The sequence below is a fragment of the Dasypus novemcinctus genome, chromosome 12, assembly GCF_030445035.2.
Source record: "Dasypus novemcinctus isolate mDasNov1 chromosome 12, mDasNov1.1.hap2, whole genome shotgun sequence".
NCBI lineage: Eukaryota > Metazoa > Chordata > Mammalia > Cingulata > Dasypodidae > Dasypus > Dasypus novemcinctus.
This window is the reverse complement of record NC_080684.1, coordinates 54,243,593-54,259,376: the sequence shown is the minus strand read 5'-3', so window position 1 is coordinate 54,259,376 and position 15,784 is coordinate 54,243,593. Positions and strand designations below refer to the sequence as shown.

The 15,784-nt window shown below is 38.6% G+C and overlaps 1 non-coding gene across 1 annotated transcript; it reads left to right on the top strand.

Annotated features, from left to right (window-relative positions):
* The first annotated feature begins 5,160 nt into the window (after positions 1-5,160).
* Positions 5,161-5,263, top strand: LOC111765400 (small nucleolar RNA U13). The gene has a single exon (XR_002797758.1). It is a non-coding gene; the product is annotated as a small nucleolar RNA U13 (small nucleolar RNA).
* The last annotated feature ends 10,521 nt before the right edge of the window (positions 5,264-15,784 follow it).

The window sequence follows — 15,784 nt, the reverse complement described above, 5'->3', positions numbered from 1 at the left end:
ATACGGTATTCTATTTACAGCACAATGCTTCCCCAACTAAGTCAAAAATACATATATATTCACCCTATGTCTTTTTCAACTTAGAAGCATAGATTATTTAAATAATAATGCTTTTGGATCAAGTCAGTAGGCAAACTTACCAAAGCAAAGGCACAAACACTTTAATTAATGGTGCTTGGCATCATAGAAATTGCTCATGTTCTGAAATGTATGTTAAAATTAACTTCAAAAAAACTATTCAAGGGAAGCAGATGTGGCTCACCTGATAGAGCATCAGCCTACCACATGGGAGGTCCAGGGTTCAAACCCAGGGCCTCCTGACCCATGTGGTGAGCTGGCCCACACACAGTGCTGATGTGCACAAGGAGTGCCATGCCACACAGGGGTGTCCCCTGCATAGGGGAGGCCCATGCACAAGGGGTGCACCCCGTAAGGAAAGCTACCCTTACGAAAATAGTGCAGCTGGCCCAGGAGTGGCACTGCACACACGGAGAGCTGACACAGCAAGATGACACAACAAAAAAGAGACACAGTGTCCCAGTGCTGCTGATAAAAATACAAGTGGACACAGAATAACACACAGTGAATGGACACAGAGAACAGACAACTGGCGGAGGTGGGGGGAAGGGGAGAGAAATAAATAAATCTTTAAAAAAAACCATTCAACATTTTCCATTTATATGTTTGTTTGATCATTATAGTCCCCAATCTATCTCTCAAAAACATCTTTGTTTTTTTTCAGTTCATGAAGGAAGACTATGGGACTTTTCCCCTTACAATGACTGGAGCATGTATTTTGGCGCTTACTTTGACAAAATAAACAAGTAAGATTAGGAAACTGTTTTAAGTACTCACTTACATTTGTTTATTTTTTTCCTTTCATGGGCCTAAAAGTAATGATTGTTGAATAATACATATATAGACTCTAATGATAGTTTATCACTACATTATTTTAAAGGCAATACAATAGCTAGCTAGAGTTCCAGGCATCCATGCAGTTTATTTATTTATTTATTCCCCCACCACCACCACCACCCCGGTTGTCTGTTCTCTGTGTCCATTTGCTGCGTCTTCTTTGTCCACTTCTGCTGTTGTCAGCGGCATGGGAATCTGTGTTTCCTTTTTTTGTTGAGTCATCTTGTTGTGTCAGCTCTCCATGTGTGTGGCACCATTCCTGGTCAGGCTACACTTTCTTTCACGCTGGGCGGCTCTCCTTAACCAGGGTGCACTCCTTGCACGTGGGGCTCCCCTACGCGGGGGACACCCCTGCGTGGCAAGGCACTCTTTGCGCGCATCAGCACTGCGCACGGGCCAGCTCCACACGGGTCAAGGAGGCCCGGGGTTTGAACCGCAGACCTTCCATGTCGTAGACGGACGCCCTAACACTGGGCCAAGTCCATTGCCATGCAGTTTAAATATACATTCTTTAAAGAAAAAAAAAAAATTTCATTGTCTAAGTCCGCAGCTCATTGTGGCATTCTGCCTAGTTTTGTGGAAAACATTTTGGTATTTAGTGTTTATTCCATATGTGTAGAATTTAAAATATATATTTATCTATGATAATATTTGTAGAAATTTCATAATTTTTTTCTTATTGGTCATAGATTACTATGTTGTTACTATGATGTTTTCATTGTAGCTATTTTTTTTTCATCTTTAAAATGCCTGCATTTAGTGAGCATTCCTAGATAAATGCCACCAAATAACCTGAATTGATGAGACCTCTGGGTATCGGGTTTCCAGTCACAATGTATATCAGCCAAAGCATACTTATAAAATCAATTCTCAAAAGTATCTCATTCTTATTATTTTTTGAGCTAACATACAATATTGTGGAATTGTTGCAAGTGGAAATCTTCCATGTTTAGTACTTTTGAAAGAACTATAAATATAAGCAGTCCAATTTAGCAATGATAAATGCTGCCTTCCAAATTCCAATCATATCTGTTCTTAGTTATAGCAATTTCCAATAACAAAAAATCCTGAGGTGATGCTCAGACACATATCATTTTTAAGACTTAGGAATAAAGACCTGGACTAAGGCCAGTCACTTGAATTGTGGGGATATCCATTCCAAGAATATCTTTTATAGTTATCACTGCTCACTTGTCACTGTGATCTATTAGACTGCCCCAGCTTCCTTACCACTGGGGAAAAAAAACTTTTTATTTTCCATTATTTATCTTGTTCTTGCATGCTATCTGCGTCTGTGTAAGGTGTTATTCAACTTATTCTTCTAAATAAATCCACAACAATGTTGGTATCAAAATATCAAAAAGACCATTTTGGTTTCTCTACTATCATCTCCTATGAATGAGCAACTCTTTGAAAGTAAAGTTTTCAAAGTCCCTTCTCACTCTATGAAATAAATGGAATAAGACAAGAAATTTTCACTCAAGTTAATGGCCACTTTTCATTTAATGACTCAATTTTGATCACTGTATTTTTTTCTATTCTAAAATGACATTGGCTACACATGCATCATAAATTTAATAACAGATTTTTAGGGGAAAACACACCGCTACATTAATGCATGAAATTAGTTTTGACTGATAGACAATATAACACAAATACTATAGAAATGTATATATACCATTCTCCTTTTGACACAGAGATGAACCGCCCAGAAGAGCTGCTGCCCGGGTGTGGTGAGAGTAGTCAGCAGACCACCTCCAGTTATCAGTTCCTTCAAAGTCTGACTCAGCTGCAGACATTTATTTAGCCTGTGGTCACGCCTTCTCAAGTCAGCCATATCCAGACTAGGTAAAATGGAAGTAAGGCTCCACAAGGTTGACCATGGCTTTGCTGGGCTTGCATCAGTTCTTTCTTGGTCCAATTCTGCTTCTTCTTTCTAATAAGGATCTTACATCCCAGACTCCATCTCAGCATTTGCTTCCAGAGAATCTACCTTCCAATGCAAGGTCCGAATTAGATCCTACTCTACAATGAGACCAAAATTCTTCTGAGTTGCTTCTGTCCCCTGAAGCTATTCATAACATCAAGGTGATGTGTTGATGTCCACAATTCATGCTCATGATTATGTAATCTTTACCAAGTTTTAGGTTGACAGCATAATCTGAATATGTCTTACTTCTAATTGGAGGTAGGTATACCAGAGTATATAGATTTAGGATTCTTTTGGTAATAAGTAACAGAAACTCTGCTCTACCTTAACCAAAAGGTAGACTCATTTACTCAAAGAATAAAGAAGGTTGGAACACTAAGGGTGTAGGAAGGGTAGGGATACAGCTGAGATTCAGAAACAGTGCTCTGTTTCATTCCTCTCAACGCTGACCAGCTTTCCCTATATGAAGGGTAACCATGTCCTCTGACATGCACTGATATCACTGATATCGTAGAGGCTTAGCTATAGCAGGGAGATTTACTTGATGCTTTGTCAATGTCTATGTTAAAAAATCCCATGCAAAGCAGATGTGGCTCAAGTGATTGAGCTCCCACCTACCACAGGGTCCCCTCTCAGGGCCTCCTAGAGAGGGCGAGCTAGCACTACAGGAGTGGCAAGCTGATGCAACAAAATGATGCAACAAAGAGACACAAACAGGAAAGACAGTGAGAGACACAACAAACCAGGGAGTTGAGATGGCTAAAGTGATTGAGTGCCTCTCTCCCACATGGGAGGTCCCGGGTCCAGTTCCCAGTGCTTCCTAAAGAGTAGATGAGCAGACGGTAAGTGCATACAATGGGGGAGAATGGGAGAGGAATAAATAAATAAAATAAATCCTAAAAAAAAAAAATTCTATGCAACCCCTATTGTAACCACTACAGTTCAGAAAGAATGACTAATGGATACTAAATTAATTGGGTGAAAGTTTAGTGGGAAACAGATTATTTACTTAGGCAATGAATCTTTCTGTAGATTATTGGGTAATATCAAGGGGAAATAAGGTGGTTTTATAGTGGAGAAATCTGGTAATAGTAACCACCAATTAAGTGATAAAGTTAGCATCTCCAATAATGGGACAGATATCCTGTGACTTGTGATAGCATCACTGAGAAGGACACAGGTCATTTATGTAGTATTCTTGACAAAAATACATTAATTGAAGCTAATTATAAAACATCACAGAGACTCAAACTGAGAGACAATGTTAAAACCAACTTTCTTGTACTCTTCAAAACTGTCAGCTATAAAAGAAAAAAATCAGCTAAGGAAAAGTTTTCCAGATTTAAGAAGATGAAAGAGACATGACAACTAATTGCAGTGCATGATCCTGGATTGTCATATAGATGAAGGAGAAAAGAAGGCTATAAAAAACAGTTATAGGAAAACTGGGGGGAAAACTGAATACGGATTAGATAATAACTTTGCATTAATGTTAAATTTCTTGTATTACATTAGTTTTATTGTTTCATTATCTTTTGTCAAATAACAAACCACCCTACACCTTAGTAGTTTTAAGCTGCAAATTTTTTTTAATTTTCATGGTTCTATGGTTTGACTGGGGGATTCTCCTGGTCTGGACTGTTCCAGCTGAAGCTGGATGGTCTTTATGGTCTCGTTCACATCAATGGCAATTGGCTTATGTAAACTAAAATGATTGACACATGTCTCTCATCCTCTAGAAGCCTTGTCCAGGCTTGTTCACATGGTGGCTGAAAGGTTCCCAGCATCAAGAGAGGGTAAGCTCCAAAGCATAAGTACTTTTCAGTCTGTGCTTGCATCAATGATTAATATCCCATGTCCAAGACAAGTCACATGGCTAAACCCAGATTCAAAGGATGGAGAAATAGACTTCATCTCTTGGAAGAGCTTCAAAGTTACATTATAAAGGGACATGCATGCAGGCATGGAAAGAATTTGGCCATTTTACAACCCAACATACTATGGTTAAGTAAAAGAATGTCTTTGTCTTTGGAAAATACACCCTAAAATATTTAAGGATAAAAGGGGCATAATGCCTGCAAGTTAAATATAGTTCAGAAAAAAATAATACTAATATGTGTGTGTGTGTGTGTGTGTATACATATACAATGAAAGACAGACAGAGAGGGGAAGGGAAAGCAAATGTAGCAAAATTATAATTGCTGAAACTGAATGAAGGGTATAAAGGTTATTGGGAGGTTTGTGTGCTTTTCTTGTAACTCTTTCAGATTACAATTATTTCATAATGAAAAGGTGTGTTAAAAATCCCAGCAAAGATCCTTTTGTGATTCATAAGCATAACGAATGGGTGTTCACACATTTGTGTGAGATGTGCCTCCCTCAAACCTTGTTAGGAGTCGGCATATTACATGTCTGACATGAAAAAAAAAAATCCCATTGATGTATTGGGTCAGTTCAGTTTGAGCCTGGCCTCTGAGGTCACTGACAGCAGACCCAAGAACTAAGTGGGCAGGATGAGAAGGACATCTTTAAAGGAGGGTGCTGGGGCAACTACTCAAGGGTGTACCATGTTCTGGGCTTTGGCTAGTTTCCTATTTAGTTAAACTCATATTTGCATCTTTTTCCTTACATGAATTATGTATCCCTGGAAGTTATACTATTTCTCTTTAATGTCAGCTGGAACCTTTTGTGAGATAGCTGATGAGCATGAGAATGATAATAATCCTTCAGAACTCTTGTCAGGTCACACCAATCCCTCCTTGCTTTGTTTCAGTGCCAGGTTCATCTGGTTACAAAGTTATACTATTACCACTTCACTTTATTCTGCCCAATTGTGGCATCTAAATAATGATTACCAATGGCATTAGGGGCCCCCTGAACATGGTTATTAATACCTGAAGGTGTTTTATTTAATTGAATAGTATAGAGACAATGAAAGAAATAGTTAAAATAACTTACATTGGAATGAACTACTTAGAGCTCACTAGTCATGAGTTTAAATATAAATTTTAAAATAGAGTGTAAAAACAATACAATAATAAAAGACAATATTCTGATATAGCCTCAGTGTGTTTCTGAAGTTTACTAGTAAAATCATTTAGCTAGGGTAGCAAAGCCCTCTAGGGAATTTGTTGTTACATAGAAGGAAGGTCTGCATCCACATATGTTTGAAAAATGTTGGGTAAAATCAACATCAAAAGGTTCTGATAATAAGCTTATTTACACCGTGTATCTTTAAAGAGCAGCTATCCTCTGCAGCACCTAATAAGTGTATTTAACCATGGAGCTTTTTCCCGTGAATCATCTAGTGGGACTGGTATTATTAAGAAGCTGCAATAGATTGAATCATGTGCCCCAAAAAAAAGACATGTTCTTAATCTTATCCCACATTCCTGTGGGAGTGAACCCATTGTAAATAGGACCTTTTGATGATGCTATTACTAAAGTGTGGTCAAACTGAATCAGGGTGAGACTTAATCCATATTACTAGGATATTATAAAGAGAAGAAATTCAGGTACAGTCAGAGAAATCAGAAAAAGCCAAAAGAAGAAGCCAGAAGTTAGTGGAAACTGGAAGAGCAAACTCAAAGAGAAAGAGATCCCCATGTGATGGGAGGCAGAGATGGAAGCCAAGAAACTCCACGGATTGTGGCAAGCCAGCACCAGAACTGCTATAGACTTTGGGGAGATAGCACGGCCTTGATGACACCTTGATTTTGGGCTTTCAGCCTCTGGAACCAGGAGAAAATTATGCTGTTAAATCAACCAGTGTGTGCTATCTGTCGTAGCATCCCTGGCAAACTAAGACAGAAAACTTCAAAATTTGAAAGTTGAAATCTTTAGCTATGAGTGATCAGAGCATCTTCTCAGGTTTGGTTCTATCCCAGCCACTCTTTGCATCTCCTGGACTTTTATCCTCATTGGACCCATTTCCACCTCCCATTTTGATTTATGAGCCTCTATCATAAATACCAGTCAGTATCAGATTGGTCTTACCCTTGAACTTAAACTATAAAACATTAATTGCATAACTATATGCTATGGAGCCATGTATATGCTGTAGAGTCTGGCAGACCTGAGGTCTGCAATCTGTGTGATTGTGATGGTTAGGCTCAATTGTTTGGTCAAGCAAGCACTGGGCTAATTGCAATATAAGGGTATTTCATGGACTTTAATAATCAGTGAGTTGATTGCATAAATGGCTGATTACATCTACAATCAACTGAGGAGACATCTCATCCAATCAGCTGAAGGCCTTAAAAGGAGAAGTGATTCCAGCACTCAGGAAAGAATTCCCATCTCTACTTCAGACAGCCATCTCTACTTCATCAGAGTCCCTGGCTTGCAGCCTGCCCGACAGCATTTGGACTTGTGCATCCCTATGGTCACTTGAGACAATTTTATAAAATCTCATACTATTTACAGATTTCTCCTGTCAGTTCTCTTTCCCTAGAGAACCCTGACTAACACAGTGACCTTGGGCGGGTTACATAATCTAAACTTCAGCTCCCTCATATTTAAGATGAGAAAATAAAAATACATACTTTACAGAGTGATGGGAAATTTAATGAGATGATACTTGCGAAAGGCTTAGCATAAATCTAGCATGTAGTAAGTGTCCAATAAATCTTAGCTCTCAAAAAGTGTTCCCAGGCTTTTATGTCTGCAACTGCATAGGCCTTTTGCCTGTATATTACTTGTACTTCAATTGAACCAGATATTTCCATCCTTTCTGCTACTCAGTAGACGAATGAAACATCAAATTGCTGGAGATGTGGCTATTTATAAACAACAGACATATCTTTCCTCCATTTGTGCTCATCTTGAAGGATACTGGTATGCCATGGTCCAGTCTCCTAGCAGACATGATAGGTCCTTTCCACTTACATACTGTATTAATGTCCAAGGTCCTCTTCTTTCTTAGAGTGTCTTTGGGATCTAAGCTCCCTTTCAATCAGAAACAGAATGGGCATCACTATCCTAAAATCCTCAAGACTGAGGAATGAACATAATAAGGAGGGACTGCAACTATGCAGTGGCCTACAGTCCATATTATTCTAGCAGTGGAAGAACTTGTATCACTGATATAAAGGCAGTGGTCACCAGAGGTTCTGAGGGGAGAGAGAAAGAATAGGTGTAACATGGGGGCATTCGGGGGACATTGGAATTTTCCTACATGGCATTGCAATGACAGATATGGACCATTATACATTTCATCAAAACCTATAAGATTGCATGGTGCAAAGTATAAACTATAATGTTTATAAAAACCAGGGGTTCTTAACCTGTTTTGTTCCATGTACCTCTTTGGCAGTCAGGTGAAAACCACAGACCCCTTAATAAGTCCACACTATACTGTGAATTATTTTAAAAATATATCACACATGCACCAACATTTCCCCACAAGAAGAATGTTTATTTGAATTTTTAATTCAAATTCATGGACCCCTGGTTAAGAACCCCTGCTATAGACCATAGTTAGCAGCAATGCTTCAATATGTGCTAATCAATTGTAACAAATGTACCACACTAATGAAAGATGTTGTTAATGGGGGAAAGTGTGAGAGGAAGAGGGAGTGGCGTATATGGGAATCCCCTAAATTTTTAATGGAACATTTATATAATTTAAAGCTTCTTTGAAAATGAAAAAAAATAAACTTCTGGTCAGCAAAACAAGTATAGAAATACTCCCTGAAATGGAGTTGCACTGCCTCTCTGGTGATCAGGAAAACTGCTCTTACTCCAGGTACCTACTGAATAAGGGAGACACATTCTAAATTTGGAAGTTTTAATCGATGACCCCAAAACCATGCAACCCCTCTCTCATCTTCTGTTTACATAAGCAAAATGCAAGCCCCACATCCTGCCTCTTAATCTATATAACTCAGTGACTAATCAATGTATTCCTAAAATGCTTCTAAATCATATTCAGAATCCTAAATGCAAGGGAACGTGGGAAGCACAGTTTTTAGTTTTCTAGGCTTTGAATCTAGAAGGGGATTGGAACAATTGTTTACAAAGTCACTTTCTGTCTACTGAGCATCCATACACAACCTACTTTCCATACTTATATCTCAAAACCTCAAAAAATAACCTCCACAACATGCATATATTCTGCAATCTTCCAGCTGTAGCCTGGCAGTAATAGAAGTCATTCAAGAGGATTAATGGTGTTTGAGGCATACTCCTCCCTAACCCTATTGTATAGCAACCACCTTATTTTACCTTGATAGTTAAGAATCAGTTACCCAGTCAACACAGGATTGGTCTTTTTTTCTCAAAATGGCCATTGATTGTCTCATTTTTCAATTCCATGTTGCATCCATGGAGGATGCAGTATCTCTTACTTAGACCTTAAATAAGCAGAGCCTAAAATTTCAGCAACAGGAAGCAAATATTTTGCAGCAGCCTAATCATGAGAGATGCCATTCCCAAGTCCCTTGCTTTGGTTTCAGACCCATGTACTCCAGTTATGAAGAAATATATTGACCAGTGCTTCAGAGTAAATATCACATCTATCAGACAGCACCCCAAAATGACAAGATGTTTTTTCCTAGATGTTGCCATAACTGAGTCTTCAATAGGCCATTCCACCATTTTAAAAGGTCAATTGCTTTTTGGATGATGGATATTACCGCTAAATCTCATGAGAATTAACTTGGCATCTTATTTCGATTGTTAACAAAATGAATTACTTCATCAGCAAAAGTATTGTGTGAGATATTGTAAATAAGTTATTTAGTAAATCCTTACTTGTTTGCTGGAATAAGCATAGTAAGCAGAGAAGGCAAATCCAAACCCAGATTGACTAATCCCTTTTCAGTGAGGAAAATTGCTGCTCTCTCCATGATGGAAAGGGCTTAATATAATCTATGTACCATCAATTCTCCAAGGCATTTTCCTTTGTTTCTGGCAGACTGGGGACTCTGTTGATATGTAGCCAGATCAGCTATGGTGGAGGAAAATTCATTTGTTATTGAGCTGATGCAGAATTTCCACCTGTGTCATCATAGCCACTTTGTTGATTAATCCATTGAGCAAAGACTAGAGAAGCTGGGGAAGATGTTATCTATTATCTATTGAGAGACCATCATATTCATTTGATTTTGAGAATGTTGTATGTATGTATGCAGAGTGGGACCATTTGGAGAAGACTTATAAAGGATGCATTATTACTCTTCCTTGAAGCTCCTCATCAAATTTGTATTTTCCAAAATCATTCATCATTGGATCTTGCCCATGAATCAAAAGAGATGCAGACATTCAGTTCTCTCTCCTTCTAGGCAAAATAAACAACCACATTGTGGCAGTTTGATGTTATTTATGAATTCCAAAAAGCAATATAGATTATGTTTACAAACTGGTCTGTTCCTCTGGCAAGATAACCCTTTGATTGTATTAGATTCAGCTGAGGCATTTGATTAAATTATGTTAAGATTAGGGCTTTGATCCAACCACATCATTAGAGTTTGAATCAGTGTTAAGTCCCAGATCCCTTGGGCTGATAAAATAGACTCTTACATGGAAGTAGACACACAGAAGCAGATATGCAGGAAGAGAAAGTGTTCCATAGACATGACCCTGGGAAGAGAGATGAGCCTGATAGTCTACAGCTGACCTTATAGAGAGAACAGAGCTGTTGAGCCAGGAAAGAAATGAGTCCTGGGGAGAGTGAGGAGCCTTATGCCAGTTTCAGCTGAGATTGAAAGAAGCTGGGACCACGGAGCCTTCAGAGGAAGGAGGAAGGCTGAACCCTTGAGACATGCCTGCCATCTTGTGTCAACACATTGCAACAGACTTTGGGTGAGAAAGTACCTCGGTACCTTGAGTCGGACTCATTAGGGCCTGGTAACTGTAAGCTTCTACCCCAAATAAATACCCTTTATAAAATCCAACAGAATTCTGGTATTTTGCACCAGCAGCCCTTTAGCTGACTAATACATACATATACCACTGTATGTTCTGCCCATTAGAATGATTTTCTCTTCTACCCTGTCTTTCAGGAACACTCCCAAGTAAAGCTGCAATGCTTCAGCAGTCCCCTTCCAGCTCATGCTACATATGCAGAACCATCTAAAAGCAGAAGTGATTTTTTTTCCTTTTTCAGATCATATGGAACTTCCCATGAGGTTTGGGAATGGGTTGAGGGAAGAATGGAGTGCAGCATAATGACCTGCAAAAGCCAGATTGCATATATCATACCTTCACTTGGTGATGGCATACTGCTGGACATGCCCTAAGAAGCAGACACCAGTTCATGAGAAGCTTCTCATTTTGCATGTATACCTGAGGGACATATGATTAGATAGTCTCTTTTACACTACAACTCATAAGCCCCAACTCTAACCAGTAAACCATGGTTATGGTTGATCACCATGAACTAACATTATCTTAGAATTAGTATCAATAATTACTGAAAAGTCTGGGTATCTTCCTTTATGCACACATAGTTACCTTTTATTAGTTACCTTTTTATTAGTCATGGGAGGAAGATACTTGTGATATTTTGGTAGCATCTTTCCTCAAGGATGCTCATCAATGGCTGACTGAAAAATTTGAATTTAATGGTGACCTAGGATGAATAAAGTAAATATGCCAGAAATCCCCTAATATAATAAGGAAGGTGGAATTCAAAGTCACAGGGAGAGCAAGCAATGATTCTCTTTCATTAAAGAGGCTCTGGAATTACAAACAGGTTCATGAGACAATGATTATCCTGATATCTCAGGTTAGGCTTCTGTAGACAAATTTTGTATTTTTAGTTAGCTGTCCATCTATTCCTAGGGCCCCAAGACCTATAAAACACTATTAAAGATTCCAGCCATCAAACCACTGATGCTGTTCTGTCTATTGAGGTAACCAGGCTCTGACTTCCTGGAGAGGTTAAGTGCTATATTTGGTCTCTGCTATATCAAATTCTATCACTTCTACTGAAGCTGGGATTTTGTTTGAATGGCAGCATATTCTGTCTTCACTTCTAGTCAAGACAGGACAGCCATCACTTGTCAAAGATGTTGTCTTATGAGATATAGTTATGGGGCTATTGAACTGGTCAAATTTCTTAAACCCATTATAACATTTCCAACTCCCTAAGACTTGGATTTCTTCTTTTTCATGATATTAAGGAATTTCTAGCATCGTGCTTTCATTCAGCCTAATCCACCATCAAGTCTAGGATTCAGTCAGCCACGAGAAGAAACAGAAACACTCTCAGATGCTCAAGCTAACCTCGAATCCAAAATCTCTGGTAATTGCAGCCATATCAAATAATTCAGCCCTATCTAAAGCCTTGGTCTAGTATTTCCCACATTCATTTCCCATGCATAATTGTTTAACTTCTTTTGCTTGTAAGCCATTTCCTCTAGGCCTGGTGTAGCAATTGTTCCCTGGGACATGAAGGAATTGAACACTGGCTGCAGGTGTGATGCAATAAGGGTCACAGGGTCTGCAAGAGGAGAACTGCCATCTGTTGGCAGGAAACCTGCCACAGACAAGGCTGGAACAGGGTCTTGAAGCAAGGCAAGATCAAAATTGTCATACAGGGAAATTAGGGCTGCTTCTGCTAGCCAGGGAGGCTTGGTGAGATATAGAGGTATAGAGCATGCAAATTTATCAGATTTACCCAAGTTCTCATAAATGATACCATTTCAATTATGGGATCTCAATTTTTCCCAAGGCAATGTTTTCAACTTTGTGAAAAAGATCTGGCAAAGCAGTGAATTCAAATTACATTGTAATTCAGTAACCTGTAGCACAAAATTTTCCATCCGATTTCCATCTAAATTAGCCTTGAGTCTACAAAAGATGAGAAATTTTTAGACAGATGTAGAAATTCCTTAATTCTTGGACAGTGCCTAGAGCTGAAAATTTAAAATACAGAGCCTATCACTTTCTTTCTGTTAGCTTACCAGCAAAGTTTAGAAAAAGTCAACCCACCACCAAAGTCCTTTTTAGTCTCATGTCCCACATAATGGTCTATCACAGCAGTTTCTCTCTACCAAACCCTTGCTTTTATTAGTCATATAATTTCCGATGACCAGAGGTGATAATTTAAATAACTGCTCATTCAGTGCCATAATTTCCTTTAAACATAATCAAGTCTTATTATTTGATGGTCTGTTGCCTGCAACCACTTCAGAAACTAACTACTATACCACATAAGGCTCAGTTGAACACAACAGAATCCACTATAACTGTTTTAAGCAGAAACGGTTTTATGTAGGTAATTAGGTCCTCTATTAGTCAGCCAAAGGGTTGCTAATGCAAAGTACCAGAACTCTGCTGGCCTTTATAAAGGGTATTTATTTGGAATAGAAGCTTACAGTCACAAGGCCCTAAAGAGTCCAACTCAAGGTACCACAAGAGGTACCTTCTCATCCAAAGTCTGTTCCCACATGTTGTTGCAAGATGGCAAGTGATGCCTGCAAAAGTTCAGCCTTCCTTCTTCCTCTTAAGGCTCCGTGGTCCCGACTTCTTCTGATCTCAGCTGTAGGCTGCCATAAGGCTTGTCTCTCTTCCCAGGACTAGTTTCTTTCCAGGTTCAGCTGCTGTGCTCTCTTCACAAGCTATGAACTATCAGGCCCTTTTCTCTTCCCAGGGCTGCAGGATCCTCTGGGTATCTTCTCTGTGTGTCTACTTCTGTGTGAGAGTCTGTTTTATCAGCCCAACAAGAGGGCTGGGACTCAATACTGAGTTGCACCCTAATGACATGGTTGAATCAAAGCTCTGATCTTAACATAATTTAACCAGACATCTCAGCTGAATCTAATACAATCAAAGTGTTATCACGCCCAATGAAACAGACCAGTTTACAAACATATCTCTCTTTTTGGAATTCATAAATAATATCAAACTGCCACAGGTACTTAGATAATATTTTGAAGAGCTGGAAGAGCAGGCTCCATGTTAATCTCCTAGGATCAACTCCCAGTCCTCAGAACCACTCTGCCTCTTCTTTGATTGAGAAAGCAATCATTGCCACCATAGGAAGATAGCAAATCAGGAAGCTGTTTGTACTATTGCTGATTGCAAAACCATACTAGAAATGCTGCCAATAGTGATAGGAGACACTGAATCAGGAAGCCACCTGCCACTTTGGGGGGGTCACCATTTTATATGCAGGGTCTAGAACCATGTCACCTCTGTCACAATCTGTGGCCCTCACTCTACCTCTATCCCTTATGTTGATTTTTTTTAAAATCAAAGTCTCGTGCAGCAGCATCTCATTTAGGTTTTGCTGAAACCTAAATCACATATAAAATTCTAACCTCAAGAGTCTAGGAATTTAGTTTTAGCTTCTGTCCTTTGCAGACTAGAAAGACTTCATATCCATCATCCTCAAATGTTTTCTAATGTCCTTTTGTAATCCATCCTAAAGGGAGTTCTTTTTAATTTGACATCACATCAAATTAGCCAACTCATTCTTAAGCATAGGAATAAACCAAATCACTCCCCACCAAACCCCCAACAGAGTGGGGTATGTTCTCAAATCCAGAAGGTTAATCTTGCATGTAGAAATTCCAATTCTTTCATAGATAACATAGAAGAAAGCTATCATTGTGTGGCATAATCCCAGTTCTCTCCTTACCCATCACAAAAATCAAAATGACTAGGCAGATAATATAAGCCAGTGATTCATAAACGTGTATAACAGCACACTGATATCTAGTTACCACCACAGATATCCCACCAAATTAGGATAAATGTGAAACAGAGGTTATTAAGCCAATGTCTGTTGGAAGCAACTGAAATGAGAAGGTCATAAAACACAGATACAATATGCAGCCAGTAAGAGATGAGTAGGACAGCAAATGAAAGGTGCACAGAACCAAAAAAGGTTTTGTATTTACAGAACCAACCAGAAATTTTCCGGTATATATCTTGCCAGCACTGCTATCACAAGTAACACACAATGGGTTGGCTTAAATAACAAGAATTTATTGTCTCATGGTTTTGAAGATTATAAGTCTAACGTTAAGGTCTCAACAAACCATGCTATCTCCCCAAAGTCTGTAGCAGTAAAATGATTTAAAACCTACCCTGATTTAACTTGACCACACCTTAACTAATAATAACATGTTTAAAAGGTCTTATTTACAAATGAACAGAAACACGGATCAGGTTAAAATTATGATTCAATCACCAACGGAATATATGAGAAAGAATGTCAGAGCAGTAAACAATTCTACTCAAATATCAATTTAATGCTAAATAATTACCAAGAGAACAGTGTGATAAATTACAAGTACATTGTCCCCAAATTCTTGCATTTAAAAGTGTAAAATGAACATAAATAGGATGGAAACCATGGGTTGGGGGGAAACATCTAAATCAGAATGCTTCTCAGATTTTGTATACCTCAAAATCACCTGGTGGGATTCTTAAAATACAGATTGCTTATCCCACCACTGTAGATTCTGATTCAGGTCTGAGGTGAGGCCTCATAATTTGCATTTCTAATGAGTTTCCAGATGATGCTGATGTTGTTAGTTAGGGAACTCTCCTTTGAGAATCACTGACTGATCTAGACTTCAAGCTTAATTCCTAGTAAGAATATTCAAATGAGTGTCAGAAAAGCAGGGAGGGCAGCCAGTGAGGCCTGACCAACAATACGGGGTGTATAACATACCTTGAGTAGACTTCTCCCATTTAAGGAATAAATAGCAGAGGAAAAAAATAATGTATGCAAAAAGTTCATGCCCCAAAAGAAGAAAAAAATTCCATGATAATGATAGAAGAAGAACAAAATTAGTAATTGATAATTCAGGTAAGGAAAGAAGTGTTTAAGAAAATAACTACTTTGACTTACAAAGGAAATGACATAAATCAGAAACTCTATAGTTTAATCTAAAGATTAGAGATGAGATGAAAAGAGAACAAGTAGAAAAAAGGCAAAAAATTCAGGGAAGCAAACACCGTTGGAGAATTTAACATAGCATC